Consider the following 19,359-nt stretch of genomic DNA (forward strand, 5'->3'; position numbering starts at 1 on the left):
ATGAAATTTGTGTGCGGAGGTATCATGAAGAATCCTGAATCCCAAATCCTGGGATGAGTCTAATGATTACTGCAACAGTTCAACAACATGATCTGACAAAGGCGCTGTTTTGATTTTTGTAATTCACCTTTATTAAATTTTGCTTTAAAGCTGCTTATAGCTGACAGTGTGTGTGTGTGTGTGTGTGTGTCTAAAAGTGGTTAATGGAGCTGATTAATAGTGATGGGTCATTTATAAACTATTTGTTCTTTTTGAACGAATCTTAAACGTGACTCAGAAGAACGAGTCGTCTCAGATGGTGATATTGATCAATTCTATTGAGCGCGCATGCGCAAATCATCGCAAACCCTCCGTAGGTTATGTACGGGAAAGAGAATTGAGCGATTCTTTCTTAATGACTCTTCTACTCCGAGTCGTTCGTTCTTTTGTCACGTGACTCCCATAGACGCTATGCGGCGCGATAGATTCAAAAGAACGATGAACGACTCGGACTGGAAGATATGAGAGGTGAGCTACTCATCCTGTTTATTATAATATGTCCTTAGCTGCATTGTAATATTTTCCTTACTGGAACTAGAGCCAAGATTTGTGTATGTAGATGTATTGGGGGTCTTTTTTTTTATTGAAAATGCAACATTTTAGTTTATTTCTGATCGAAAGAACGAAATGAACTAAATGGGTCAGAAAAAGAATCGTTCATTTTGATGAACGAGATTCAAAGAACCGAGTCACTAAAATGATTCGAACTTCCCATCACTACTGATTAAACCTGTATTGTAGACGGGACTAAACGTACAGTTACGTCACACGCTAATTGGGGGCGTTTTTTGAGCGCTCGTGAGAAAGTCTCGCGATATTTGGAGAGCAGCGCGACGGTTGGGCTTTTTCGGCGTGACCTCAGCAGCTGCGGCGCGCGAGGCGATGGGGCGGAGCTAGAACTTTGTATGAACTTCTGAGTTGAAGTTGGGAGAGAGAGAGAGAGGAAAGGAGGGAGAGACTGCACAGAGAGAGAGAGAGAGAGAGAGAGAGACAGAGAGGAGCTGCGGCGCGGCGGCTGATGGACTAGGATCTCGCTTCATTTAACGGCACGGTTTATTTTTTCGCGTGAAATTGCACGCGCAGCCCCGAGGAGACTGTCTCGCGCGTGCACTAACCAACAACAACAACAAAAAACGTTTCTTCGACGGTTTTCTTCTCTTTATTTTTGTGTTAATTTCCCGGTGCTGGTTTGGAGTGCTTTATCTTTAACGCAGACGAGCTTGGATGAAGACACAGTCAGGGACAGAGAGACAGAAGGTGAGTCCTGAACCGCAAGCACGGCTTTAATTTCACCATTTAAACCATATATTTATTTAAACGGTGAAAACGTTAACAACCCCCGGGCGCGTGCGCGTCTCGAGACGGCGTTAAGGCTGGGGAGAAAAATCCTGCGTTTTTTAACGTTAGAGAGATGAAGTCGTCACATTTTCCAATGATTATTATGCAGACCTTGAATAGCTACGCGTCGATAAAAGTGTATTAATCACCGGATTTATACGGATAAGCGACAAAACGAAAAGAGATGCGCGCGACCGGAGCGTTAGGAACGACAGGCTCGCGCGCCGCGGCTCGATTTTATATATATATATATAATATATATAATTTTTTTTTTTTGGCGAAACGCGTGTAACAGATGCGACATGAGCAGCTGTATCCGTGTGCAGGGTTTTTAACCGTCCACAGAACTGCTGTACTCAAATCAGTCCGTTTGACTGGTAACGATGGAGATCTGCGTCCTGCGCATGCGCAGTTGAAGCCCATGTTCTGCACATACAGTATTTTGTGTGGGTTGGATCTCGGGGTCCTCTGGTTTCCTCCATGGATCATAATGCATTGGTGTTGATCTTGTACCGGGCCCAGGGAGCGATTGCTCTCCATCGTCCTCAGTCCCCTTGTGTTTAAAATCGTTTAGAAAGGAAAGCAAATATTGTTTTGTTGTAAAAAAAAAAAAAAAATTGGGCGGCATGGAGCGGTGTAGTGGTTAGCGCTGTCGCCTTGCACCTTCAGCGTCCGGGTTCGATTCCCGTCTCTGTGCGCATGGGTTTTTGCATGTTCTCCCTGTGAACCTGTGCTTGGTGGGTTTCCCTTGGGTACTCCGGTTTTCTAGGTTAGGCTTATTGACGTTCCCAAATTGCCCATAGTGTGTGAATGAGTGTGTGTATATCTATGTATTGATTGTTTTGATTTTCTGTGCTTAAGGAACGTCAAGTTTTGTTGTTCGTACTCGGGTACACTTGCATATTTACGCTTTCCGACACAGCAGGTGGCAGTATGGAGGAGGCCTTTGGTGCAAGATTTTTGATACTGTAATATAAATATTTCATTTTTTTGGGGCGGGGAAGTCAAGCATGAAGCGCCTGTGTGCCTTCTTACTGTATCGAGGACCTGATTAGCAACCGCTACCTGAACACGCAGAATTTGCAGAAGACCAATGGCGCTGATGACGTCTCATCCTAACAGTACTCTACTGCCGTTCACATGCACGATTGGCTCCCGTATATGATTCGATCTGTGCCGGAGTACACAGATGGACTTGGGCACGGCTCCCGAACGCTCCCAGGTCGCGATGTGAACACGTCCTTAGTGTGAAGGGGGTGGGGAAGCAGTCTGCTGAATATGAATGAACGTTTGGATTATGATCTAGATCCTGTTTTAGTTCCTGTTTTAGTGTTCATGTGTGTACTTTTAGCGACAGGCATTTTTGTAAATAAAATGCATTTGATGACACAGGAAGCTGTTGGTCAGGTGTAGGTTGCTGGTTTGTGCTGAATCTGTTATTTATGTTCCAAGTTCAATGAATTGGGTTTTCTAGAATCCCTGTTATAAAAATGCCCCAGTGCGTCGACTCAGGACAAACACACAGCTTCCCAGAACAAGGAATTATTTCTGTGTGATTAGTAATGAGAACTGTTGTGTAATGTTTATCAGTGGTTTTGATCATACACTGTGATCACGCTGGAATTATGGAATTTACAGGAAAATGTTACGTTACAACTAGAGCTGAACGACTAGGAAAAAAAAAACAATTTTGCATTGCGATCATTTCTGCTATGTTTATATTACCAAAGTGACTTTGTTTTCTAAATGTTATTTTTTTATTTATTGATTTTTTTTGTTTTTACTCAAATGTGGCACATCTGATTTTCTCAGCGCTGTCTGAAATGACAAATCTGATGTTTCTTAGATTAGATCGGAGTCACTTTTGTATGTGGTCCTCGATCAGATACATATCCGATACGCAGTCATGTGACCTTAATAAGAAAGTTATGGTAATTATTTCCAATTTCCATTTAGGTAATGACCATAATTCTTGTGCTCCTGCGTGTGTGTGTGTGTGTAGGGTGCTCTCTGATGTCATCATTCAGCGCCAGCGGAAGAGGCATTACATGCGTAGCAACGCTAGCAACAGCTGCTAAAACAGCTTAAGTGAGGCGTCTGGTTTTCGTCCTTTTCCTAAAACTAAACACAGGTGTATTTATTTATTTATTACTAAAATCAAACATTGTTTAAAATGAATGAGCATTTGAGGGCACAGACAGGTCCACATTAGAGGTAGATAAAAGTCACTTGTAATTATAAATGTGAACCGTCATGACACACGCACACCCGATTGGATTTAAAAAAAATAACAAAACGCCGTTGAAACATATTACGATGTCTGCGATGTGTAACTATTTAATGTACTCTTTTATATTTTAACATATTTATTCAAGCTAATAATCAACAGCAAATAAATGGACAGACTGTCTTGTTACGATAATGTTCATCAATTTATTTATTCAGCACCTCAAAAGTATTTATAAAAATAGACAAATACTTAAATTATAGAAAAACTCTACATAAATTCCTGACCGTGCATGTAAATACCTGTAAATAAATTGTGCCATTTTGTAATTAAATAATTTCACTACCATTTGGATTTTTTGCGATTATTTGTGCAACTTACAATTTCAGCTCTTCTTCTTTTGAGTTTGAATGGTTGGTTATTTATTCTTTTTTCGCGCGCAATCAAGTCTTGGTTTTATGTCAGTAGCTTTAAAAGTTGTATGATTACTTTTATAGACTTTATTTGACGTGCGAAACATCACCTTTTTAAAATTCCTTATTTATTAATGGTTTTATCATTATTATATATTTTTTGTGACTAGTTTTAGTAGTAAATGGTCTCTTTTTGCTGTTTTTTAAAAGTAAACGTAAAACCTTGTTGCAGTACCGCCACCTATTGGACTGGAGGTTAGAGCATAATTGTGGTGCATGGGGGGAAAAAAAAAGATTACCGTTTTGTATGTAATGTGAAATTTAAACAATCAACAAAACAAGTTACACTGCATTTCTGTAAATACTTTTAGTAGTTTGTAATAATTTAAAACCTGTAAGAACTATAGTTGCTCGAAACTGTATATATTATATTATATTATTATTTTGTGATCTGCAGCTCTACTGAGCCGTTTATTAAGTGTAGAAATCCAGATCCCTGACTGAGAATATTTCAAGTAGTAAACATGTCATGCTCAGAATTTTGACCTTGCAGTAGGAGAGAAAAAAACCTCCACTAAGGTAGGAGTGTGTCCTCGACCCCGAGTTTAGTGAGCCATCTCCTATCCCACTAACACCGTGAGCAGTAGATAAAACCTGACCTTTATCTTAAACAGGGTCATAGTGGTGTTTAAGTTAGTTATCCTTTTTAAAAAACTTTTTTAAAGAAAATAACAGGGACGTCCGTTTTGTTCTCCACCTCGTATCTGGCGTGCACGCCGAACTCTGAACAGAGCTGGAAGGCAGCGTTTTAAGCAGGTGGTGCTTTCGAGCTCGGTCTCGGAGTGTGGTGTCGATGCGTCGGTTTGTTCTGAGCTCTCATCTCAGGCTGTGTGTGTGTGGGCGGATGTACGCTTTAAAGAAGAGCTTGTCTCCGAGCCAAGTGCTGGCTCCTGCTTCTTCTAGCTTTAATCTAAAATGATTTACTAAATATATATACGTACAAATGCATACGGTGTGCTTTCGCATTACGTCGCATATTTACACAATCGAAAAAATTGATCACCTCAAGGAGTGAAAACCTGGTACCTTCTGGCTCATGAGGAAGCAGGCCTACACTCCTGCAGTCAGAGAGAGAGAGAGATGGGGGAGAGACTGAGGGATTTAGGACGAAAGGAGGCACTTTTATCCATCTGATTCATGACGCACCTGAGAGGTTAAAGGTTAAAACGTGGTGAAGGAATTCGAACCCCTGACCCTGAGCGCTAAGCACTTCTCTCTCGCTCTCTTTTTTTTTTTTTTTTTTTTTTTTGAAGATTATTCCAGGAGAATTCAGACTGTCCTTTAAGATGTTTACTTGCTCACAGGAAGACGTCCTCGTATAAAGATACCGAGCGTTCTTCTTCTTCATCTCAACACATGCCTTTTTTCTTTTTTCCCTAATATCTGTTATGTAAGTAAGTACTCCAAGGCTGCGGATACAGTGTCACATTTTTCTGTATTAAGCTGCCGATTGAGAAGGAGAGCGTGGGCAGAGGCCGCACATGTTCTGCAACATGTAGAGGGAGAGAGAGCGCGCGCCTGGGCGGACGATTGGCAGCGTGGGGATTCTCAAAAGCCTTTTCAGACTGCGAGTGGAACGGCGACGGATTAAGCCGAAGCATCACATAACTCAAGTGTTTAACACCGACGTCACTTGTAACATTTTACAAAACCGTCTCCTCAGCCCGGGTCAGAGCGACGGAGAAGACGCCACAGAGGTCGGCGTTTGCTCCAACTCGCTAGCGGTTAGCGTCGCGGTCATTTATCTGGCAAAACAAAAAAACCCATAACGGATATCGCTGAGTTTCGCGTCGTCGCAGATTTCATTCCCTCAACGATCATTTCCCGCTAACACCGCTAACCTCAGATATACAAAAAAATCACCTCAGCACTCGTCTCGTAATGAATCTTTATGTTTGGTTTTCCTTAGAAAATCTCATTTAATGATTATATACACCAGTTTAAACATAAAAAAATCTGCATGGATTAAAAAACATATTTATTTATCTTTTCCTCAGAGATTGAGAACAGTAGAGCGCTGTTAGAGTTAATGAAGATATGACGCGATCTCTCACACAAGAGTATCGTCTGATCGTTCGTCACGATCCAGATGTTATCTCTGCGTATCAGCCAGCTGTGACTGTCAGTGGTGTGAGGATTGTATCAGACGAGTTTACTGAGGGAGGAGACGAATACGAGTGATAAAGCTGTTTATAAAGACGCAACGATAACGCTTTTCATTCCTGCTATCCATATTATCTGCGTCCATATTATCAGTCCGTCTGTCTGTAGAGGGGTCAGTCCACTGGTCTATGGTCTGTCTGTAGAGGGGTCAGTCCACTGGTCTATGGTCTGTCTGTAGAGGGGTCAGTCCACTGGTCTATGGTCTGTCTGTAGAGGGGTCAGTCCACTAGTCTATGGTCTGTCTCGCTATCTATTTACATATTTATATGTTTACTGGTCTGTTGTTTTACGGATGATTGTCTATGAAGCTGTTTATCTTTCTGCCTTTTTATTTTTTCTTCTGTCGTCTTCTGTGTGAAAATCACTCCTACTCTTTGGAGTTGACTGACTCTGACTGAATCTAGGAAATCTCAATGCCAAAAGAAACTCATGACTAACCGATTTAGAAAAAGTTATTCTATTTGTTTATTCATTCTTCAATATTAAAAATGCTTGATGAACCTATTTTAAAATCATTCTTTTGATTCGCGGAGATTGAATTGTTTCTGGTTCTCTGAATCAAGGAATCCTAGGGTCAGGGATTTGATTCATTTTGTGATTCTTTTGGTTTTTAATGTGTGGAATTGAGGATTCCTAGAATAAGGGCATTTGATTCCTTTTAGAGACTTGATGATTTAAGTATTCAATGCTTGGAATTAAGGAAGCCTTAATTGAGCAGATTCTTTTTTCTTTTTAATGCTTGGGGTAAAAAAAAAAATCACAGAAATTTGATTAATTTTTTAGGTCCTTGACTAGTTTTTTTTAGATTTGATTAAATTTTTTTTGGATTGAATTTGATTCCCAAGCAATTTTGTTACGAACCAAAAGCAGACTAACTGGCCGACCTAAGATGCAAAAAGAAAATAAATTAATGTTGTGTTGACAGAACTGTTCATTACATTTCCAGCTAATAATAATAATAATAAAAAAAAGCTTTGCTACCACTCTTACTCGCGTTAACCTCATCACACCCTGAACCCGGCCTGCGCTGTGGTACCCGGTGGTACACCTTTAAACCATCCTCGAGTCACCTGACGTCATTCTGATGCTGATCTTTGATAATGATGGCTTCATGTCAAATCCTGAAGAGGAGAAACGCTGAGCAGCTTTCTGAAGAGAGAGAGAGAGAGAGAGAGAGGGTGTTAACATGGCTACCGAAGACTGAAATTAGTAACGAATGCACCCGTCTAACACTCGGACTCCGTAATTACAGTCCTGTCTTCGGCGTCGCTGCGGGCACCATCTTATTGCGAGCTGCTGCTGCCTTGGATACACACACACCCCTTAGTCATGACGTCCATCATTCCAGCATTCTCCACGACCAGAGGACGCTCGAGCCATGATTCTAGCAGCATTCTCACACACACACACTCAGATTCTAACACACATTTAGGATTTTTTCAGTCTAGGATCCTTCAACCTTAACAGTTTTCAGCCGCAGTATTCTTGTCGTTGTTGTTGGTTTTTTTTAACAAGAGATTTCCTGTTTCTCTCTAAAGGGAATTTTTGAAAATTGATATTCTAATCAAACTGTCTGATCTAATCAATTTCTTCTGTAATATAAATGTTGCCTTATAGAAGATATTTAGCTGAGAAAGGACTTAAGTATTATTGAATTTTATTCCGAGTGCTCTCTCTGAGAAATAAATACCATTTCATTATAATTTTTTATAATTATTCTCACAATAATAGCGTGGTTCCAGAAAGGCCCTTATTTCTTCAGCCTTCATTTTAATAATGACTTTAATTACTTTGAAAAGTTTTTTTTTTTTTTTATTCTTTCTTTCTCACTAGTCCTCTGGTTTATTTACCAGAAAGCGCAAGAGCGCTGTGTCGCAATAGGCGTCAGAAGGCATTCGTCATTAGCGGCGGCGTCTTCCTGTACCACAGGAAGTGTTTGTTGAGATTACCCGTCCTGACAGGGCTGTCTGTACGAGATGCGCCTTAACGAGGCTCTCTGCCCACTCGGCTGACGAAATCACCCAGGATGACCAAAATTATTTAATATTTATTTATTTATTATTTTTTATTTATTTATACCCCCGGCGTTTAGGGTTTAGGACCAAAGCGTGTAAACCGCGTTAGGGCGGGACTGGTTTTAATGATTTAATATTTATATATAAAACTCATAACAAATCATCGTACTTGCAGCGGGGAAATTTAAAAGCGGTGATTAAAGTCTGGTTAAGATGCCGTGAGTCATGTCTGGATTCTCAGAGCGCGGTCGTATCCGGCTCCCCGCGGGCTGCACTACACACTCGGTGCTAACGATGAACCAGAAAAGACACACCGGAGCCATGAAGCTCACCTACACTGTAGCTAAAATGTGCTACACACTGTGCTAAACGCTCCATACCTTTCACAGATCTGGAACCAAATTTTAACTGGGATCAATGTTAAAAGAACAGACTACGTTAAATAAATCCTGATGTCGGAACAAAACGTATACATTTTCTTTTAATAATCGTTGGGAACAAGTCATTTATACAAGACGCACTCAAAAACTCCACACGCATTTAAATCCAAATTTAGTTTTAAAGTTCTTAAAAACGTACACGATATTAAAACTAGATGAGATGTTTAACCAAAACTGACTCTTGCTGACCCCTCCATCACTGTGCCGCCGCAAGTTAATATTAAAATTAGCTCCTAGAAAAAAAATAAATGCACTGGTTTGTTTATATTTTTCAGTTGCAACTGTATTATTTGTGGTTTATGAACACGAGTTGTACAGTGATACCTAGATTTGGTAAGATATTATTATTATATATTTTTTTTTCTTTTTTGTCTCTGACCTCGACATGGTATTAGATTGTAATGTGCATGGAATAATAACATTATGTTTAGGTTAAGCAATTTAGTGTATATATTGTTTAATATTAAAGTGTTATACTTTCAGTCGGCCATAGCAGCGTCCCGGACTAACCTCTTTCATCACCGCCCCCTGATTTGTACATGTGATCTGTTGTTTCTTGTAGTAGTTGTTGGTGTTTGGTGTTACAAAAACAACATCTGTATGAAGAAATAGTGTTAAACCATTACATCTGTTTGTGCTCCATTCAGAGTTAATATTGTTCTCAATTTCTTTCCAGTTCATTCTTTTCGTTTCGCTTCATACCCAGATCTTCTTTCCTTCTGTGGAGAAACAGAATGTAGTGAATTTGGATTAAAAAGCTTATTCATCGAACATTACTCATAAAAAAAACCCATACTTATTAGGCTTTTCAGCTGTGCTTGACATGTTCTCTGGATTGGAGGATTTCTGGGTGCTCAGGGTCTCTAGCCGCGCCCCATTTACCAGAAACAGGAACAATAATAAATAAAAATAACATTTCACAATAACGGTCACCCATGAGTCTTTCCCGGAGCCCTCGCCCCGGGTAAGTGTTCTAAGTTTATGCGCTGCAGGGGTCAGATAACTGCGCGGGTGTGCAGGTGTTCCTAATAAAAGGGCGAGTGTAAACGTAGCCCTGAATTTTGAGCCGAGCTCCACCCCTCGGATCCTGAGCCGTGTTAATCCTCCTCATTGTTCTCTCGGCTGGGTTTAGCGCTCTTTATCAGCTCTCCGTGACTAACTCTGTTTTTACACCCGGGCCGATTGTGTTTCACAAACCTGCCCTTTAAATCCTCTCCCTCTCTTTAAGTTACTCTCCCTCTCTCTCTCTCTTTCTCTCTCTCTACACCATCCATCAGCACCTGTACACACCGGCTGTAGACGCCCACCAGCACCCACTCAGCAACACTTGACGCATGTCTCCGCCGTCCTCTGCGTCTTAACCGCCGCACCGCGTCTCCCCCGTCCTCTCCCCTGTCCTCTCCACCGCGCCGCGTCTCCCCTGTCCTCTCCGCCGCGTCTTGTCCCCCCTCTGTCCTCTCCGCCGCGTCTTGTCCCCCCTCTGCCCTCTCCGTCGCGCCTTGTCCTCTTACCTCCAGGTATTATATTAAACTAAAGAAATGACTCGTGTGTGTGTGTTCGAGAGATCTGTACAGCAGATTAATGTGTGAAATGCAACCACTAAATGTGGCGTTTAACTGGATTAAAAACAATTGCAAAATATGAGTTGGACTGAATGTGTGTTCATCTGTTGTTTTGTGTGTGTGTGCACACATGCGCTTGGTTGAAAGTGGTGTGTGTGTGTGCTGACATCAGCACAAATTTTGTCCAGCGCTACAAATCCTTTCCTCTTTACTTTCCATAAAATATATTGTAACCAAATTTCTGGTGTGTGTGTGTGTGTGCTGTCGTGGCAGTGTTTTTACAGTCCGCTCTGCTGATGTCTCTGCATTGAGGAGAACATGCACTTGTACTCCAGGTTGAAAAAATTGTGTGTGTGTGACAGAACATTATCAGGTGGTTAATGAGTGTGCGATGTTGAAGGCCGTCCCAGCGTGAGAACGATTCTCCTTTTACCAAACAATAGCCCACCATCCTTCATGATGATGTCATCAGATCGTAGAACATCACCACAATGTTTCTGCACTGAAACGCATCAAAAGTTTGTAAAAAAGAATTAATAGATTTTTAGAAATTGTAAAGATTTAGTGTGAAGATGAAACATTTGCTCGAATGCTTGGTCATTATTATTAATGGTGAAGTTGTTTATAGTTTCCCCCCCCCAAAAAAAAATAATAACCACGATTTAAGTTTAGGAAAAATATGATCATGAATCAGTCGTCGCTTTAAGGCGTTTTTTAAAAAAAATTTTTTTTTTTTACATTATTTTACACATGCATGCACTTTGGCCAACATTATCTTTGGTCTCCATACTTTGCGTATTTTTACTCTCCGATACAGCAGGTGGCAGCGTGTACATGCCTGTCTTTAAACACAAGAGAAAAAGAGAACACAAGAGAAGAAGAGAACTTTTGCTCTACACCTAATATTATTGATTATTCCAGAAAAAGATTTTATGAGCGAAGCTCTCGCGTGCCGACCTTCTCGTATCAGAGGACGATGTGCACACGGAGGTTTCCGAGGAGACGGACAACCCCAGTACGCCGCGTTGTATCGTTCCTGATACCACCGCTTTAAGGTTCCCGAACACGGAACGGTCGCGTTCACACTGATCAGTATGAACCAGACTACGGGGTCAAAGTATTCTTAGAAACACGCGTGAAAACGCCCAGAGTTTTAGTTCTGCGAGACAAAGCGTGTTTGTTCACACTGCATTGTTCAAGGTCAAATAAAAAGTGAACCTGATAACACACACACACACACACACACACACACTCGGACTCGCTGCACAATGAGGTCATGGCTGTTAACCCTGGTAAAGCTTTGCAAGCGGAGTGTGTGTTTGCGTGTGTGTGTGAGACTGTCGGTTAGCCGTCAGTGCGTGAGTCACTGAAAACACTGACTTAGACAAACAGGTTAGCAATTGTTTGCACAGACAGCGCGCGCGCTCACACACACACACACACACACACACACACACACACACACACACACACACACGAGCGTCACTCATCGAGCCGCGGTACGAGTCGTCACTTGTCTGTGTTTACGCTGTAACCTCACACCTGATCATCGTCTCACAGACACTTCAGTAACCAGTGATACACACTTTGTTGCTCTCGCTCACTTTACGTTTAGATCACAGAGTAAGAATGTACATGCGGTGTTGGACACACTCCAGACTTAATGTCTAATCTAATCTCATTTCTTACATGAAGAAAATAAATAAATAAACACACACTCGTGATCACAGAGGTGTAACAGTGCAGCAGGGGGACACTCCCGTAATGTCCCACCTGGAGACCAGATTTACTTTTTCCAGCCGTTCTGTCAAAGAATCCGCGCAGTGGCATAAGGTCATTCAAGGTTGATCGGGGTTAGTTTGACTGACGGCGTCCATGGTTGCGGGGTCAGCGCGCATCTGAGAGTGTTCGATTTTAAAGAATGTATTTTAATTTTTGTTTGATTTTAACTAATTTCACACGTTACTATGGAAACCGTACCGTATTCAGCAGTGCATTTCCAGGAAAGTAATCACACCACCCCCGTGTGGGTTACGGTCAGTTGGTCGTGCGTTAGATCAGTGCGTATTTAATCGATTATGCAGCGTAATGGATCTTTTATTGGGTCGAGATGATTCAGTGAATCAACGATTGGATGATTTTGATTCGACTTGCTGAATCGTTTCTTTTAAATTGAAGTAAACCTTTGAGTGTTAAATATATTCGACAGCTTTCTGAGAAAATGCAAACTGCTTTCATCTTACACAAATATCACCAGGCGATTTCTTCTTTTAACTTCTTGAGTAGTTTGGTGCAATACCGCCATCTACTGGACCGGAGCGCAGAGCAGATTAAGAGATTTTAAAGGAAACACCATCAACACATCATCATCATCATCATCATCATCAATCACTTTACACACACACAATTAGTGAGTTTAGGGTGGAGCAAAAAAAGCAGTAGCGCTAGTCCGAGTGAGCTTGTTCTGTCCTTCATCTCTGTCGTGTGCTCGGTGTCAAAGGATTAATGACCTCGTACTCATTACTGTTTATTAAGTGCTGTTAATCCTTCATTAAATCAGATATTGGAGAAATTTGATCGATAAATCAGCTTTATGTTCATGATTAATCATAAACCGAGATAGAAATGTAAATCTGATAGTGTTTGTTTTTTCCCCTAATGTTTCTCTGCAGTATTATTTCCACTTACTTGGACACGGAAGCGCTCCAGATGTCGGATGTGACTGTTTTATAAATAATTAGTTCTATTCACTTTTAGTTGTACGTCACTTTTAACAATTTCGCAAAGCTGCTAGACAGAATGAAAAGTTGAAATGAGTTTGAAATGTGTAGAAATCAGATTGTCCCGGTTGCACACCGAGGCCTTTTTTAAAGAAAAAAATAAAATTATAATTATTATTGTTTTTTAAATTCTTTTTTATTTATTTTGTCAAGTGAAGTTGAGTTTAAATGTTTGTCTAAAGCCCTATTCGGACGGGACTAACATCTCTGTGTTTATTACGGAGGTAGGAGTGTCTGTGTTTCACATGTGGGCGTTGCACAAGACATTATTGCGCAAACTTGAATACCGGCGCGCTTGAGATCGTACGGTAGTTCACGTTGACCAAAACACAAAAGAAAACGCGTTTTGGAAAAAAAAAAAAATTCGGCAATCACAGGCATTCGCATTCGGACGGGATTAGATTTCTTAGAGGATGGCCGAGTTCGCTGAAAAACAGTAGGTAATTTTTACAGAGGCCGTGTGAGAGAAAGACAGACATGGCAGATTCGGACAGGATTAAAATCACAAAGTACGTCTGTGAAACAGAAATTTCTCTAACGACCCCCTGTAAAACTAGTCCCGTCCGAATAGGGCTTAGGCTGAGACCAATTACGTTTTTCTGATGGATTTACAACAGAATCAGAGTTGCTTTACTCCGGTGTGATCGCAAAATTCCAGAACGAGTAAAAGGAGATGATCTATGAGCAGCTGAAAGTTATTTTAATTCACTTCTGTAATGTCTGTCTGTCAGGGTTCACGTAAATGAGTCTTCTTATGGTATGTGTGAACGTACACACATTCAGAAGCACAAGTAGGATGCAGACTGTGTCTTCGTAAACGCTCCTACATCACAACAGGGAGGATTCGCACCCGAGCCCCGTACTCATGGTCCAGACGTCCGCACCCAGACAAGGCTTTGACTTTTCTTTTTTTTTTTTGAACAGCTATGAGCTCAGCAGAGGGTCTTATATTCTTTTTCTCTCTCTCTCTCACACACACACACACACACACACACACACACACACACACACACACACACACACACACACACACACACCTCTTTGTAAATACGAAAGCCGAACATCTGTCAGGACTCGTTACGTTACAGGACTCGTCTCACGCGTATCTGCCCCGGGTTCTCTCGCAATGGTGAACGTGGAGACGTCTCTCTGACTCTAATGTCTCAAAGCACACACATGTGAACACACTTTCTTTTGTAATGTTAATAGGCTTAATTTTATTTTTGCTGATTTTGATGCACCCATTTTTGTATACAGTGCCTTGTACAAGTCTTGACCTCCTGAATTCCTTATATTTTGCTTCCAGAGCTTTAGAATTAAAAAAATAATAATTTTTAAGTAGTTTTAAAATAGAGGAATATTTCTTCAGGCTTCCTAAAGGACTTTTATTGTGTCTCATTTTCAGAGGAATGTTTTTTGTTTGTTAAGACAGACGACCAGGCAGGTGATTAGTATACTGCTGATGCTGTTACATAAACAAGCAGTTTTTAACTTGTTTAAGCCTGTTACAGTAAAACCTTCACAGTTACAAGACTTTTGCACTGTACTATAGTTACATGAATACAAAATATTATTTAACTTTAAAGACCTGAGCATCAACTTGGGGCTTTTAAAATGCCGATTAACTTCAGGGTTCATTTTCAGTAAAAAAAAAAAAAAAAAAAAAGCCAAAGCATTGTGACCAATCAGAATGTAGGATTTGGAAACATTATTACAACCAATCAGAACGCAGGATTTAGAGGCGCTGTAAAATGCTTCTAAATCCTGCGTTCTGATTGGTTGTAAAAAAAAAAGTGTTATTTTCGATAACGGCAGCTCTGAGAGGAGTGTAGTTCATATTAAGGGTCCCGTGTTTTACTATTCTTTAAACAGGTCTCAGCTTCCCACAAAGTAAGTGTGTGTGTAAGTGTGTGTGTGTGTGTGTGTGTGAGTAAGTGAATGCCGCAGCTGAAATACCCCTCATGCCTCTGTTTCACTCCTCCTCTATGCTGAGCAACAACCCCGCGGGGGAGGGGTTACTTCCTATATGAGGTCATATGGGTTTCTAATCGGCTCATTTAAATAATCCTTGACCTAAAGGACAAAAAGCAGGCAGTGTGTCCACCCCACACTTCATTCTTCGGAGATGCGCTGCGGAGACGTATCCGATGGTCTAAACGTGCCTAAAAAGGAAATTCCGTGTGGCACGTCTCCTTTAATGCGCTACTTTTTGTTTCCATGGTAACAGCTCGCACACGGGATGAAGAATGTAGTTGTTATAGTGAGGATTGATTTATTCTTTTGTTGTGTAAGGAGTCTCTAGTGTTAAAGCTGTGAGTTCATTTTTACTCGTCTGTTCATTGTTTTTCTATAACCGCCTGTTTCTCTGAGCTTAAAGAAAGGACGAAGATCTGGTGTCTTTCTAATGCTTTGTGTGTGTGTGTGTGTGTGTGAATGTGAGAACATCCTGAACGGAGAGTGTAAGGGCTGTGAACAGACAGCCTCAGGGGAGGAGCAGGCCGAGTATTGGAGCAGGAACAGCAGACTCTTTACACACTGCGGCTCGAGGTTTGGACGCGATTTACGGTTTTTATTAGTCAGGCCGCGATCCTCTTTCAGGGTTCCCTTAAGGCTCTGGAGCGAGAGAACATAACGTTCACTCTTGGTTAAGAAGCGGACACCTACACCTTCCTCAGGGGGACTCGGGACGCTCCGTCACTACCCAACTTCACTCTCGTCCTGTTCGTTATATACTGAAGAAGTCCATTAGGAGCTGATTATTCATTTCATTTATTTATTCTTTTTTTTAAATCCAAGTAATCGTGTATATATTTTCTTCTTCACAAGACGGAATTGACGTCATGGCTAACGATTTTTAAACCACTTCCTGATTAGCTGCACATTAGCGACATCCTATCGAGAGAGAGTCGCCCTAGTGTTGCATTTCATCAACCCTGTTTACAGTTTTATGGATAGCTTTGCCTTTGACATCTTGGCTAGCTTCTTTGCACATACACACTGTCTGGTTTTACTTTACCCACCCAAGAAATTGTACTTCCGTCAAACAATGTCTGGTAACTCGAGAAACTTCCTCCTTGAGCTCGTTTTTACTTTAGACAGTCTGAGTTTTTGGTTTACGATGATAATGTGAAGTACGTTAATGAGGTATTTAAGAAAAATAAAACTACACCTGAAGTCGCCATTGTTCTCATTAGGGGTTTTGTTTGTAAACGTTCATATTCCACTTTCAAACTGGTGAATTATTCAGCATAATTTTACACAAGGAGTGTTCAAGTCAAAGCAGGACTTTTGATTATGTCGAATACCGTTATCATAAAAAAAATAAAATCATGGTAGAAAGTTTCCCCCGTGCGCCGAAGCTATGATCTGTCTGAATCACGTTTAAAAACGCCGGCCTCCCAGGAACTTCTCAAAGAGACATTTTTTCTGGAAATGTCTTCGAGTGAAGTCGGGACTGTAAGGAGGCGTGGCAATAACTTCCTGTAACGTGTGAGTGGTGCTGGTGAATGTGTGTGTACAGTACACACAGATTCGGGAATTCCTTTAACACGCTAACACACGAGTCTCATCACCGAAAGTCATTCGCTTTCACTGCTTCGTTCACAAATCCCGGTTTGACCTGAAGGCATTAATTTGTATTTACAAAACAATTGCGTATTTTGCAAACAGTTAAAGGTGGACTAACAATATTATGACATAATTAAATGATAATCCAATTAAAGATTTTTATGGAATAGGCGAAGATGTTTCGGTTTTAAATATAATCGATACAAATCTTACGTAGCTGGTAAAAGTGTAAAGTTTGCTGCAATGCACACGTGGGTCATATTATTATAATATTTAACTTTTATACAAAGTAATGTTTACAGCTTATACCCTGCTACGTTTATTTTCAGTCCTGATCCCGGTTTCCAGCATCGCTAACAGGACAATTCAGTTAAACAGAAAGTGATTGCAGGTGACTCATTACAGTATTCAGGTTTTTTTTTTTTTTTTTTTTTTCAGTTGTGTAGCGTGTACAGGAGACGTGTTACAACCAGGACACACCAGCTTTCGTTTCCCCACTCGAAGCCACAGGGGATGCTGTCGGCGATCTGTGACAGGTAGCGACGGCATGTTGTACATGATCTCACACAGCCCCAGACTACAGCTCGTCCTCCTCTGTCTGGCTTGTCCTCCTGGACAGCTTCTGTTCTACCCCACTAACAACGTCTACATATAGGACGGGATTTCATATTGTCTCGGATATTTCATATTGTCTTCCCAGGAGAATGTGTGTAAGGGGAAAAAGGTGTTAATTACGATCCGAACGTTCTTCAGCCCGCAGGGAGAACCTCCCAGTGCGTGTTCTGTCAAATTGTTCTACGTCTCCCGAGTGTTAAACACTCCGCTGATCTTTTCAGAACCTTACGTAAACCAGAACCGGACAGGACTCGAACAAGTTGATCAAACAGATATACAGTATGATGCATATAGAATAAAAACCTTTGTAGTCGCATACACATACTTATATTTTGTATGTTCCTTTAGGATTTAGATTAATTAATAAATGATTATTTATCACAGTTATGTGAATGTGTTAACCAGTAATGTTGAATTGTTTTTCACAATATTTCTCCGGAACTTGCGTATCTATTAACTTGTACAGCACACGAGGGCACGTTTCCAGTTTTAAACATCTTTGAATTTAAAAACATTTAAAAAAAAATCTTTTTAGCCAAAAAAACTTATTGGTGTTGATTTTAATTGTTTATTTTATGTTGTACATACATACAAATAAGCTACTTCTGAATTTTATGCAGCTTAAGAGACCAATCTTGGTTCCCTAAAAAATTTGAAGTTGCTGACTTCAGCTGTTTTGGAAAGATGATTTTAAAGGATTTTAGCATTATATTGTCTCTTCTATTTATAATCATTTAAAATGCAAATTATTCGTATTTCTTTGAGTATTGATACTTAAATTGGTGTAAGCTTTTAGAAGCGTATGACCAAAAAATTGTTGCTTAAACAGGTTTTTAGTAAAATCTTCAAAAGCAAACAAAAAAATCTGTAATGTCGTGACCATGTTAAAATCATGTTGCAATATCTTACCAATTTAGCCTTTTTTTATTTCTTTTTTAAATAAGACACTTTTTTCAGGTTTGTCTTTTCATGTGAAATCTAAATTGGTTTCATCTGAATGACAGTTAAGACCATGGAACGATTTGAATTAAAAAAAAATGTATGTGTGTATTTACCAAAACAAAGCATGGATCAGGTTTTTTTTTTTTTTTTTTTTTTTTTACTATAAAAATAGTTTATAATTTCACCTTTATGATCTTTATTTTGTTAATTGTAAGTGTAGAAAATCCTTAAGTGAGAAAATCTGTAAAAAAAAAAAAAAAACATCAATGACAAATCATTACATTTATATTGGCTACTTTCATTCAGCTCCGTTTAGTCTTTAATTTACTAAAATAAAATGTGATGGTTTTAAATGATTCACAAAAAAAAAAAATGCATTGAAAAAGTGTATCATGATACCAATTTTTTTTTTTTTGTAATGATTTAAGTCATCCGATTGTCCAGCCCTAATCTCGTGTCTTTGGTCACACTCACTCTCTGACTTCCTGTTTCAAAAGGAAGAGCCACAATGCCCAGATTGCGATCGTTCCACTATTTCCCCTTTAAAGTTTTAGATGTCATGTCTGTCAAACAGATAAACGTGTCCCGGTTGAGACAGTGAGGAATTCGGTCAATATTTAAGGAAACTGTCGATCCTTGTAAAACAAGAAGACAAACACACAGCACTAACTCTCTGCAGTCAGCTCGAGCACAAAGTCCAAAGTCCAGACCGAGTTTCATTTGTTCGTCCGCTACTGACTGTGACGACATTACACAACTTATCTAAAGTTCAGCTCTGTCGTCGTTCTGCCCTCCTCCTTCCCTTCTCACTCACACGTTCCTCAGGATTGTAAAATGGTCTTTATTTAAAATGGGAATAAAGAAATCCCAGCGTCCTGTGATCTCACCTCAACTTCACAGCTTGTAGTGGCAGAAAAGTCCACCGTGATAACTTACTACTACGTCTGGACTTCTTGCTCAATAAAAACCCACAATAGTTTTTTCAAGCCGAACGAAGAATGAAAGGTGTTGTTAGAAAAGTATAAAAATTGAAAAGGTACAGATGTTTTGTAGTTAAAAAAAAAAAAGGAAAAAAAATCCAGCTGTCACCATGGCAACACATTTTCATTTCCAGGTGGCTTCCAGCTTGTTTTAATCCCGACCGTCTGGTTGTCAGGAGGTGAGATGCTCTCCAATATGACCTTCTGGTTCTTAGTGG

At 40.2% G+C, this 19,359-nt stretch overlaps 1 protein-coding gene across 6 annotated transcripts in view; it reads left to right on the forward strand.

Moving 5' to 3' along the window:
- Positions 1 to 1,017: 1,017 nt before the first annotated feature.
- Positions 1,018 to 19,359, forward strand: part of sipa1l1 (signal-induced proliferation-associated 1 like 1) — an 82,808-nt gene continuing 64,466 nt past the window's right edge. For 3 of the 6 annotated variants that reach the window (XM_053488910.1, XM_053488915.1, XM_053488916.1), the window contains exons 1-2: positions 1,018 to 1,296; positions 17,043 to 17,140. The gene's annotated coding sequence lies outside the window, so the exon portion shown is untranslated. Of the gene's footprint in view, positions 1,297 to 10,166; positions 10,213 to 17,042; positions 17,141 to 19,359 lie in introns of those variants that run through there. The other 3 variants (XM_053488912.1, XM_053488911.1, XM_053488914.1) reach the window with 2 other exon arrangements.

The sequence above is a fragment of the Clarias gariepinus genome, chromosome 27 (assembly GCF_024256425.1).
Source record: "Clarias gariepinus isolate MV-2021 ecotype Netherlands chromosome 27, CGAR_prim_01v2, whole genome shotgun sequence".
Taxonomy (NCBI): Eukaryota; Metazoa; Chordata; class Actinopteri; order Siluriformes; family Clariidae; genus Clarias; species Clarias gariepinus.